General features: G+C 48.0%; 1 long non-coding RNA gene across 4 annotated transcripts in view; it reads left to right on the top strand.

Moving 5' to 3' along the window:
* The first annotated feature begins 52 nt into the window (after nucleotides 1-52).
* LOC106148466 overlaps nucleotides 53-8,259 on the top strand; it is a 9,295-nt gene continuing 1,088 nt past the window's right edge. Inside the window, exons 1-5 of one of the 4 annotated variants that reach the window (XR_001233933.1) lie at nucleotides 55-142; nucleotides 1,554-1,631; nucleotides 3,133-3,328; nucleotides 6,562-6,680; nucleotides 7,405-7,524. This is a non-coding gene — a long non-coding RNA (uncharacterized LOC106148466). Of the gene's footprint in view, nucleotides 143-1,553; nucleotides 1,632-3,132; nucleotides 3,329-6,561; nucleotides 6,681-7,404; nucleotides 7,525-8,259 lie in introns of all 4 variants that reach the window. The other 3 variants (XR_001233934.1, XR_001233935.1, XR_001233936.1) reach the window with 3 other exon arrangements.

Below are 8,259 nucleotides of genomic sequence, written 5' to 3' on the forward strand. Positions count from 1 at the left end.
AGGCAGGCTCCCCGCCCCACCCGCCCCAGCGCCCTGGGGCTCAGGCCCGGAGCTCAGTCACCGCCTCAGTGGCTCGGTGCGTCCTTCCGGGCGGGGTACGGGAAGCCAGCTCTCCAGGCCGGGACTCATGGTGTGACCTTAGGTAAGTCCCCGCCCTGCTCAGCCCAGATCTTCCCGTTCGCGCTTTGAGTGGGGTGGACAGTTGTAACGGTGAGAGCCCCTCTTTCTCTAGTGTCCTGAGGTTTCTTGCACCCGGAAGCTCCGTCCTGCCGCGTGACCCCGGGAGAGGGCTGCAGAGGCTTTGAGCAGGGGTGCAGGCCCACCTGGGACCCTTGATTCCGCCTACCCCTGGCAGACTACAAGAGGTTGGAGAATTAAAAAGTGGGGAGGCACTGAAGTGATTCCCCGAGTCCAGGGCTCTCCACTGCTATGGGGGTGCCAGCCTAAGAGCTGCTGGAGCCCCGACATGATATATAGACAAGCATTCTGCTGCAGAAATCATGCATAGCTTTCCTGGAATTCTAGGACCTATGATCCGCGAAAGGTAACAGCCATGGATGTAGTGGGACTCCACTCTCACCCCCAAGGTTACAGATGGGGAAAACTGAGGTCTGCAAGGGTATGGTTTGCTGAACCCCCTCACCTGGTGAGTCAGCGCTGGAAATAGTTTCTGGGGTCTTTGACCTCCACCACTCAGCATTTATGTGTCAGATCTTTTTATTTGTTTGTTGAGAAAGAGTCTTGACTATGTTCCACGCTGGCCTCAAACTCACAGCAATCCTCCTACCTCAGCCTCCCAGTGCTGGGGTGCTGGGAATACAGGTGTGCACCACCACACCTGGCTTTTATGGGTCAGATCTTAACTAAACCCTTCTGAGGGGAGTCTTACCATGGCAGAGACCAGAATGAAGGCGTATCAGCCCCTGCTGGGAGAAAAGGTATTAGGGAATGCCCGATTTTGGGAATCAAAGAAACTACTGGTTCCTATAAACAAATAGGACTTACACGATGAGGTGCTGGGAAAGGTTTTCCTAGGAGAAAGAACAGCAAGGTGGTGCTGAGCATGGTGACGCACACCTGTAATCCTAGCACTTGGGAGGCTGAGACAGGAAGATCTTTGTGAGTTTGAGGCCAGCCTGGGCTACAAAGTGAGCTCAAAGGCCAGCCTGATCTGCAGGGTGAGACCCTGTCTCAAAAAGACAAAAACAAAACAAAACAAAAAAAGAACAAAATCAAAGGTCTGGACACAGTGGTGGCGAACCTATGGCACACCTACCCCAGCAGGCTGTTTGTTCCTACTGAAAGCTCTAAAAGGTTCGCCATCACTGGTAGAGACTGGGGAACCTGCACCCCTAAGTGCAATTGCAGTGTTCCTTGTGCCTGCACTATAGGGAGCAGAGGTCTGAGAGATAAAGGTGGCCTGGAGAGATGGCAAATAGCGCTCCTCCCCTCAACCCTTGCTTTCCACAGTCCCCACAGTGCCTTTCACAAAACTTCTGTCACTCCTCACTGCATTTGTCCCCATGTGGGCACTGACCACCTCCTATATATAGGAGCCTCGTACTCACCCGGGCATTGGATGATGAAGACCCCTGGCCCCAGCCCCTCTGATGAGGCAGACATTGAACCAGGTATGACTTGGACAGTCCACTGGGAGGAAGAAGCGTTGGTGCAAAGCAAAGGCCAAGCTGGCTGTAGTCCGGGTTTCAGAGTGGGTGCTCCTCAGGGCCAGGGAGTCATGAGTGGGGGGAATCCAGGCAGGAGACTGCCTGCAAGAAGGCTTGGCACCGCAGGGGAATGAAGTATGTCTGCTGTTTTTGGTTTTGTTTTTGTTGTTTGTTTGTCTTTTTTTGTGTGTGTATGTGTGTGTCTTTTTTTTTTTTTTTGGTACCGGAAATCGAACTCAGGATCTTGCACTTGCCAGGCAGGCGCTTACGCCACTGAGCTATATCCCTGGCCCACGTGTGTATCTTTTTGAGACGGTCTCACTATGCAGTTCAGGCTGGCCTTGAGCTCACTTTGTAGCCCAGGCTGGTCCCAAATTCACAACAATCCTCCTGCCTCAGCCTCCCAAGTGCTGGGATTACAGGCGTGTGCCCTAGCACCCAGCTGCTGCTGGGTTTTTTTGTGCTGGGGCTGGAACCTAGAGCTTTGTGAATACTAGGCAAGCGCTTTAATCACTGAGCCACATCCTGGGCCCTTTTTATTTATTTATTTATTTATTATTTTTCATTTATTTATTTATTTTTAGTTTTGTTCTTTTTCCGGTACCAGGAATTGAACTCATGACCTTATACTTTCCAGGCAGACGCTGTGCCGCTGAGCTAAATCCCCAGCCCCAATTTATTTTTTATTTTTTATTTAGCAGTAGTGGGGGTTGAGCCCAGGGTGTATACACTGAGCAAGTTCTAGCGGTGTAAATAGAAAGGAGGAGAGAGTGGCAGGGCTGAGTGGGGGGCTTGGGTTTCATTCTGTTTGATCAGATTTGTCCAAGCAAAGGAGGAAGTACATAGGAGTTAGAGTAGGGCAAGAAAGGAAGGAGGGGGCAGGGAATATAGTTCAGTGGCATAAGCGCCTGCTTGGCAAATGCAAGGTCCTGAGTTCGATTCCCAGTACAAAGAAAGAGAGAAAGGGAAAGAAAATTCAGATAAAAGAATGCTGCACATGTCCGGGGACAGAGGTTGGCTCCAGCTAGGGAGGTAGCTGGGTTGGGTTGTTTTAGGGGGCTGCAGCAGACCTGATGATGGCACATGACAAGATTGGGCTCCCTAAGCTCCTGCTTCAGTGCTCTGGGACAGACGCTGTGATGAGGGAGATTCCCAGTGTGTTGAGGGCAGGGACTCCCAGCAGCTGAGGGCCTCTCTGCCTCGCATGCTGCTGCTGAGGCTGGTGGTCCAGGGCTCTTACTCCTTGCAGGCCACGTAGGGACCGTGAGATCTACCACCCTGCTTATTGTTAGACCCAGAAATGAGCTCAGAAAAGCAATTCCAGCCCCACTGTGCTTGGTGGAAGAGTGGGTATTGCTGTGAATGTCACAGGAGACAACCTGGATCTCAGTGTGGCTCAGGATGCCTTGTAGGGGGCCCTTTGCTGCCTGCTTCACCGTCTTCTCTGTGTCTTCTTATTTGACAGCTTTCTCCCAGCAGGAGGTCAGATCCACAACGGACACATTGTGCTGGGGACACAGGAGGCCATGCCAGTGGACTTCCCGTTCAGCTCAGGCCTGACATTGCCCAGGACCTTGGCAGCCCCAATGGATGCAGGAATGATGTTCTCAGCAGCCCCATGATCATCAGGCCAGTTCCTGAGACACTACCCCATCTTCTGAGTTTAGTTTTGTTTTTGTTTTTTTCTGGTACCAGGAATCAAACTCAGGACCTTGTGCTTGCCAGGCTGGAGCTTATGCTGCTGAGCTATATCCCTGGCCCCATCCCCATCTGCTGGGTGGCAGGGATGGTGGCATGGACTGTGGCCTTAGTCCCCTTGCAATGCCAAGGTTATCACGGATGACCTTGGCTGCATGTGCGGGAGGCACTGCTGCTGCGTGTGAGGGAGTTATATTTCTCACGGCTCACCCACCACAAACATGGGCATCTTGAAGTGAGCCCCAGCCTCCTCCAGCATGGTAAAGACAGCAGAGGAGGGGCTGGGGATTTAGCTCAGCGGCAAAAGCGCCTGCCTGGCAAGCGCAAGGTCGTGAGTTCGGTTCCCGGTACCGGAGAAAAACCAAAAAAAAAAAGACAAAAAACCGGAGAAAAACCAAAAAAAAAAAGACAGCAGAGGACCCCGCCATTTCTTTAAAATTCAGTGATGAAAAGAAATGAGTTGTCAAACTGCAGAAAGACATGGTGACTCCCCCCGTTAAGTGCATCTTGTAAATTGTGACTGTCAGCTTTTCACTGTTTGTGACCAAGTAACTGAGAACAACACTTAAAAGGAGGAAAGGGTGTTTGTAGCTCATGGTTTCAGAGGCTTCGGTCCATGGTGAGCTGACTCCAAGGCAGAAACATCATTGTGGAAGACCAGGAGGGAGGAAAGTTGCCCACCTTACAGCAGCTGGGAAGCACAGAGAAGGAAGGAGCCAGAGAGGAAGTAACTGGGGACCAGGTACAGAGCCCGAGGTCACATATACCCTATGATCCACCCCCTTCACTGAGGCCCACCTCTTGTTTCCCTCACCTCCCAACAGTACTGTCAAATTATGGCCTCCCTCTCTGTGGATAAAGTCAGAGACCTCACAATCTGATCGCTCCCCACAAGCCCATCAGCTGGCCTTTGGGGAACATTTGAGATCCAAATTATCACACCAATTAAAAGAAGCCAGTTTGGAAAAGCAACGCACTAAATGATTCCAACTCTTTGACATCCTATTCTGGAAGAGGCAAAACTTTGAGCAGGGGGTCAAAGGGGAAGGAGGAAGGTGAATAGGGGAGACAGAGAGTTTGTAGGGCTGTGAAACTACTCTGAGACACTGAAGTTAATTATGGACTTCGGTTAATAATATTGTATCGAGTTATTTCAGTTCTAATGAATCTGCTACACTAAAGCAAGATGTTCATAATAGGAAAAATACTGTGCCAGAGAAAAGGGATAGAAAGCAAGTCTTTCCTTTCCCAGCAGTTTTTCTGCAAATCTACAATGGTTCTAGGCCGGGCATGGTGGTGCACGCCTATAATCCCAGCACTCGGGTGGCTGAAGCAGGAGAATTGCCACAAATTTGAGGCCAGCCTAGGCTACTTAGTGAGTTTAAGTCCAGCCTAAATTACATAGTGTGACTGTCTCAAAAACAACAACAACAACAACAAAATAGTAATAATATGGTTCTAAAATTTGTTTATGGGGGGCAGGTTCTCCCTGTGTACTAAAGGCTGGCCTTGAACTTGAGAAGATCCTGCTTCCAGTTCCCTACCACACCTAGCTACAATCTGAAAGGAAGGAAAGAAGAAAGGAAGGAAGGAAGAAAACTTAAACTTACACCTATGAGTAGAAAAAAATAGACTCGTTTTCCCCTCCTATGCATTCACAATCCCGATGGCTTCTGAACTCACATGTGTGAGGTTTCCCCACTGCCAGCTCTGCAGAGGACGCCAGCTGAGTTAATGTTTTGAAGAAACTCATAGAATTTCGGGAACATTTTACAAGATTACTATAAAGGAAGTTACGAGGGTGCAGACTAAGAGATGCACAGGGCGGGCCGCGGGGCCAGCTGCAGAGCGTCTGCACCCTCTTTGGGAACCTCATGTATCTGGCTCCCTGGAAGCTCTCTGAACCCACCTTTTTGAGTGTTAGTGGACACTATGCCAGTATGACTGAAGCACAGACAAATGCATCAACTGACTGCACAAAAAAGGTCTGATCTGTTGCAGTGGAGGGCCCGCCTGGTGTGTGCTCAGAGGCTTGGGGCTCTGAGGCCTTCCTCCCTCCTGCCTGTGGGCAGGGCCCTTCTGAAGTGGAGTCTTAGGATCTGTGAGACAAGGCAGGCTGGGAAATTTCTTTATGGCCAGCTCCCAGGTAGAAAGGCAAGGCAAAATTAGAGTATAGGACCTACTTTGGGGAGGAGAAATTCTAGATTCTATGGTCTGCTTTAGGAAGAGAGTTACAAACCAGAACCATAGATAGAAACCAAAAACTATCTGATAGTACTACAACTTAGCATATGACCCAGCCAGTCTGCCCCTAAGCTCTTAGCAAAGAGAAATGACAACATTCAAATACTTGTACATAGCAGTTTACTTTAATTACAATACTCCAAAAGTAGAAGGAACAAATATTCAATAGGTGAGAGAGAAACCAAATATCTATATACATGTAGTAGAATACTACTCAGCAATGAACAGGAGCAACATGAATCTCAGAATACTACTGAGTGCAAGCCAGAGAAGACTACATACTCTAACTCCATTTATATGATGATTCTAACAGATGCATATAGGGCCTGGGGATATAGCTCAGCAGCATAAGTGCCTGTCTGGCAAGCACAAAGTCGTGAGTTTGATTCTCGGTAACCCCCCCAAAAAATAACAGATGCGTACTAATCTATTAGCAGAAAGCAGATCAGTAGTTGGCTGTGGAGACTAGAGGGTAGGAAAGGATGGGAGAGATTACCAAGGGCTTGAGGAGACTTTTTGGAAGTGACATATGTATTCATTATATCTTAAAGATAGCGATGGTTTCAAAGATATATACGTTTGTCAAAAGTGAATATGCAAAAAAGTGAGTATGTGTGGTTTATTGTATGTCATTTCCACCTCCATAAAGCAGTTAAAAACAATAAAAGCAATACTGATTAGATATGGCTCCTGGGAGACAGGGAGGAATCTGAGATAACGCTAGACCCTTGATCTGGTATAAGCATATGAGTAGATTAGTGAGAAGGGTGGATCAGATTTTAGGGGGAGATGGAATGGTTTATATTTGTCCTCCAAATTTCATGTGTTGAAAATCTAATTATCAAATTCCTGTGTTAATGGTATTTGGAGGTGGGGCCTTTGGGAGATGATTGGGATTAGCTGAGGTCATAAGGGTGGGGCCCCCACAATAGCATTAGTGGCTTTATGACAGGAAGAGGCATGAGAGCATGCCTGCCATCCTGCCCTGTGTGATACTCTCCACCGCTCTATGATGCAAGAAGGCCGTCACCAGTGCCAGCACCATGCTCTGATGTCCCAGCCTCCCAAACTGTAAGCCACATAAACTTCTGTCTTTACAAATTGTTCAGTCTGGTTTTTTGTTTTGTTTTGTTTTGTTTTGTCTTTTTGAGACGGGGTCTCACTATGCAGTTCAGGCTGGCCTTGAGCTCACTTCGTAGCCCAGGCTGGTCTTGAACTCGCAATGAGCCTCCTGCCTCAGCCTCCCGAGTGCTGGGATTACAGGTGTGTGCCACCATGCCCAGCCCAAATTGTTCAGTCTGTAGTATTTAATTACAGCAACAGAAAACAGGTTCCAGCAGTGGTTCTTTGGGGCTCCCCTATCCACCAGGAGATACCTGGGGGTGCACAACAGGCCTGGTGCTCAGAACAGAGCTACACATGGGTCAGTGGCCACTGCTGCTACCAGCAGAAGTAGAAGCTGGGGGTAAACACCTTGTTTTGGATACAAAGACGCTGTGTAGCCAGGCATGAAGGCACATGCCTATCATCTCAGCCACTCAGGAGGCTGAGACAGAACTGCAGCTGCTTCTTGGCATTTAGCAGTTAGTTTGAGCCTGTGTCTCAAAATTTAAACAAGATTTTAAAGGGCTGAGGGTATAGCTCAGTGGTAGAGCACTTGCGTAACGTGTGAGCCCCTGGGTTCAGTCCCCAGTGTTGCAGAAACAAACACACAAACAAAAATGATGCTTTTAAAGATGTCAGTTCTCCTTTATGAATTTAACCCAATTAAAAATTATATTTTTTTTCCTTGCAGGAGGAGTGAAGCTCTAGAAAAACTGACTCTAAGCTCATATGGAAAACTAAACAAGCAAAAGTATCCAGGAAAAGCAATGAGTGGGGGAAAAAAAAGAGGTAATGAGTGGAGACTCAGAAGGTATGAAGCCACTGGGAGTGGTAGGACCATGCTTGTAATCCCAGCACTAGGCAGGCTGAGGCAGGAGGATCTGTGTTCAAGGGCAGCTGAGACTACATAGCATAGATCAGTGGAAGATACAGAAATCTAGAAACAGATCCAAATACCTATGGAAATGTAGGAGATGATAAAAGCATTTCAAATTTATTGAAAAAAGATGAGTTAATCAGAGATTAAATCCTGGCACAGTGGCTTGGATCTGCAGTCACTAGATACTCAGGAGGCTGAGGCAGGATTACCCCTTGAGCCCAAGTGTTCAAGGCCAACCCCATCTCAAAAATAAACAAGCCAGGTGTGGTGACCTATAATCCCAGCATTTAGGAGGCTGAGGCAAGAGGATTGCTGTAAATTCAAGGCCAGCCTGGGGCTACATGGTGAGTTCAGGACCAGCGTGGACTACACAGTAAGAACTTGCTTCAAAAAATCAAAACAGCCAGGTGTAGTCATGCACACCTATAATCCCAGTACTTGGGAGGCTGAGGCAGGAGAATTGCCAGGAGTTCGAGGCCAGTCTGGGATACATAGTGAGTTCAAGGCCAGTCTGAACTATATAGTAAGACCCTGTCTCAAAAAAAAAAAAAAAAGACAATCTAGGAAAAGTAAAATTGGATTCATAATTTGTATCTTTGAAGAAATTCCAGATTAACTCAAGGTTTAAACATTTAAAGAGGGCTGGGAGCCGGGTGTGGTAGCACA

This window comes from Chinchilla lanigera, unplaced genomic scaffold (genome assembly GCF_000276665.1).
Source record: "Chinchilla lanigera isolate Chin_1 unplaced genomic scaffold, ChiLan1.0 scaffold00021, whole genome shotgun sequence".
Classification (NCBI taxonomy): Eukaryota; Metazoa; Chordata; class Mammalia; order Rodentia; family Chinchillidae; genus Chinchilla; species Chinchilla lanigera.